Genomic DNA, 3905 nt, shown 5'->3' with positions numbered 1-3905 from the left:
TTACTTAACCTAAACAAGAGAAGAAAGAAACAAAGGCCAATTTTACTTAAACTAAGCAAGAAAACCAGAGGTTAATTTTACTTAACCTAAACAAGAGAAGAAAGAAACAAAGGCCAATTTTACTTAAACTAAGCAAGAAAACCAGAGGTTAATTTTACTTAACCTAAACAAGAGAAGAAAGAAACAAAGGCCAATTTTACTTAAATGAAGCAAGAAAACCAGAGGTTAATTTTACTTAACCTAAACAAGAGAAGAAAGAAACAAAGGCCAATTTTACTTAAACTAAGCAAGAAAACCAGAGGTTAATTTTACTTAACCTAAACTCACTGACATCACAAAAGTAACAAATGTTTTACATTAATAATGAAATTTACTAATCAAAAATGCATTTCATGAAAGTTTACCTGATATATATAATCAGTGTCAGTCTTCATCGAAGAATAGGAGAGCTGATGCGGCAAGCTGACACTGTCATCTTCTGCTACGTCATCTACCTGGGCCTTATAGGAGAACAGGATACTTGGCTGGGACATACTATAGAAAAAAAAGGACAAATGTCATTTAGGTTTTTGGATCTATTTAAGCTATTAGTAAGATAAGAACTTATAACTGATACCATCCAGAAGAACAATGCAAAGAGAGACTTTTATTCTAAGACTTAGATGATCACCAAGTTCATCGTCATCATGAAAAATTACAGCATCCTCTCTTACAGACAAGTTAAAACAACTCTGACAGAAGGTATCACAAGTCTTGTAAAACAGATGTACAACAATAGAACCGGTGCTGGTTCTTCCATGAATGTGCAAGAATTAAATGTGCCATAATTAAAACATACAAGTTTTATAAAATGAAACACTTAAATTAAATCAATAAATGTAAATTCCAGATATAAAATGTGGATACACACATTATTTACACATATTACGTAAACTTACACACACACACAGGTAAATGAATGTTACACTGGCATTTCAGTTGACATTATTAAAACTGTATGCAGTATATAAAAACCTTTATTTTCTAAAAAGTGGGTTCCTTGTTATCAAGTGTAAGTAAGATTCAGGGTTAGAGCCTTTCTGTGTTCCCTTGTGTGGTCTTGTAATGTATAACCAGTTTGAGACAGTTGCTGTATAGGATCTTATAGCCTATGTTGACTTCTTTTTGTTGATACAGTATTTTCTTTAAATCAAAATTCTCAAGTCACTTAAATAAGGGAACTTCCCAAATGTCTTAAAAATTAACCTCTGTAGTTGCTGGTTCAACAATTGGTCATTTTACTGGTTTTTTCTTTGGATGACCTGTTTCTTCAAGATGTACATTTAATTCTCACAAGTTTGTCAGATACCAACAATGGTTTCATTGTTCTACACAACTGTTTGCACATTAAGTGATATGTTAAAGTATCATTCTTTCTACTGATAAAGTATGGTAATCTTTACAGTCATTAAAACAAAGAAATAAAAGTTGTTCTTCATTACTGGTTGGTGTCAGTACTAAATAATTTTGCCAAGTTTTATTTATTTAGAAATTTTAATGTAATGTTATACAAAGATCCATTCGATATTTTTTTCAAGTGATAGAACAGAAAGAAGGCAGACAGCCTAAACACTCAACAGTACCCACTATCAACCCGTGAAGTACACCTGACTGACTGAATAATGGAATTTGATCATTTATTTGTACAGCATGCCCATTGCCTCAAGTGTGGAGCACATTTCTGCAGTGACGAGATGTGAACCATGAATCATTTTATGCTGTCCAGGAACACTAAGCCATGCCTGTCCACTTTTGTTAAGTATTATGTAAGTACATAAAAAACATCAAACAAAAGAACATCTTGTAATAAACTGTCCTTCACTTAAAACAACTTAGAGTAAAATTTTAATGATACATGAAATAAAAACGTTGATTCTAAATATTAACAAATGCCTGTTTGTAACAGATACTTAAGTTTAAAACATTTCATATAAAGTTTGAATACTTCTTTTGTTTAAAATCAAACTTACAATGAGAAAAAACTCAAGTTTAATCATTTACCTTTTAAATCCCATTCTTCATCATCACTACCACAGACATGCGTATATCAAATATTAAATGTTTATGGCAAAAATACTTAATTTGAATTGTAAATGTAGAAAATTGAAAACTATTCATTTACTGTATATATAAAAACACAGACTTCAGTGTGAATATTACCCTTTTAATTTGAAGTATGGTACTATTTCTGGGTGTAAATAAACAAGTTCCAGAATATAAATTTTTTAAATACCATTTTACATGTGCATATAGCACAATGGAAACTATGAAAAAATCCATGTCGATTTTGAACCAATTTTGTTATTTTTCCCTTTTTCTTACCCACATAAGCTAGTTCATCGTAAAAAAAATATACTAATTAAATGGTTATTAACATCTTTATACCACTGTCAATAACAAGAGTAACACAAAACTTTCCGAGGTAATACGGGTTTCACGTGAAACAATGCTTGTTGGTGTGTTTCAGGAAAGTTACACAGGGGCTGGCTATCTGTGCAGAGACATCCCTAATTCTCAACTGACAGACTACGGAAAGGCAGCTAGCTGACACAACTCACTGCAAACTCCTGAGCTAATATAATTTAATGATGGGTTTTGACTATCACACTTATAACACACTTTTGGAGAAACAGTGAGGAATACAATTTTGTACGTAAGCTACCAAACAACAACGTGTAACAGTTATCATACTATCTGATTTGAAGGTTTGTTTTAGCAATTCATCAATAATTGATAGTTCTGCTTCTATTTGCATCTTTTAGTTAATGAATTACCAAAACATCAAGTAATAACTATGTTACCAAACACATCGTTTCTATGGAAAAACATGCAAGAGGCTGCCACTAAAGACTGAAATTATTAATAATACTAAATTAAAGTTAGTTCTCCTTGAAAAACAAAGAAAATTAAAATTTTGGTTGATACGTACAATAAACAATTCATAAAGCAAATTTACAGAAATTAAGGTTTAATAAAAGTTATATCAACCTTATGGTAAGTCTCCAAAATAACACCTTATCTGTACTTTTTTTTAAATGTTTTAAAAACTTAACTTTTTATTAAATAAAAAATGACAAGTATTTCCTACAAGGTTAAAAAAAAGTTTACATACTACTATTTGTAGTGGTATTGGGGGATCATATAGAAATTTATCATATCAATACATGCCTTACTTCACATACAGTATTTTGTCTACTAATTCAAATGGATACTCACTTAAAAAATCCAGCCAGAAATGTCCAGTACACCAATGGAGTGAAGGCTGTAAAGTATACGTAGGTTGCAACATCCACCAAGCTAAAGTTAAAAAACTACTCAATGATAAACAAGTTTAAGTTACTTAAATAATAAATTCATTAACCAAAAAAAAACAACAATACACAAGAGGAAAAATAATCAAAAAGGTGTAAGTGTGTAGTAACAGCTAATCGCTTCAGGTGTGTAGTAACAACTAATCCCTTCAGGTGTGTAGTAACAACTAATCGCTTCAAGTGTGTAGTAACAACTAATCGCTTCAAGTGTGTAGTAACAGCTAATCGCTTCAAGTGTGTAGTAACAGCTAATCGCTTCAAGTGTGTAGTAACAGCTAATCGCTTCAAGTGTGTAGTAACAGCTAATCGCTTCAAGTGTGTAGTAACAGCTAATCGCTTCAAGTGTGTAGTAACAGCTAATCGCTTCAGATGTGTAGTAACAACTAATCACTTCAAGTGTGTAGTAACAACTAATCCCTTCAGGTGTGTAGTAACAACTAATCCCTTCAAGTGTGTAGTAACAGCTAATCGCTTCAAGTGTGTAGTAACAGCTAATCGCTTCAAGTGTGTAGTAACAGCTAATCCCTTCAAGTGTGTAGTAACAGCTAATCCCTT

The 3905-nt window shown here is 31.7% G+C and overlaps 1 long non-coding RNA gene across 1 annotated transcript in view; it reads right to left on the bottom strand.

The window, feature by feature from the left end:
- LOC106475832 overlaps nt 1-3393 on the bottom strand; it is a 6900-nt gene extending 3507 nt beyond the window's left edge. Inside the window, exons 1-2 of the long non-coding RNA XR_002608999.1 lie at nt 3256-3393; nt 405-534 (exon numbers count right to left, since the gene is read on the bottom strand). This is a non-coding gene — a long non-coding RNA (uncharacterized LOC106475832). The remainder of the gene's footprint in view (nt 1-404; nt 535-3255) is intronic.
- Nucleotides 3394-3905: the final 512 nt, after the last annotated feature.

This window comes from Limulus polyphemus, unplaced genomic scaffold (assembly GCF_000517525.1).
Source record: "Limulus polyphemus unplaced genomic scaffold, Limulus_polyphemus-2.1.2 Scaffold9243, whole genome shotgun sequence".
Taxonomy (NCBI): domain Eukaryota; kingdom Metazoa; phylum Arthropoda; class Merostomata; order Xiphosura; family Limulidae; genus Limulus; species Limulus polyphemus.
The sequence above is the reverse complement of the archived record's forward strand: the minus strand, read 5'-3'. Positions and strand labels throughout refer to the sequence as shown.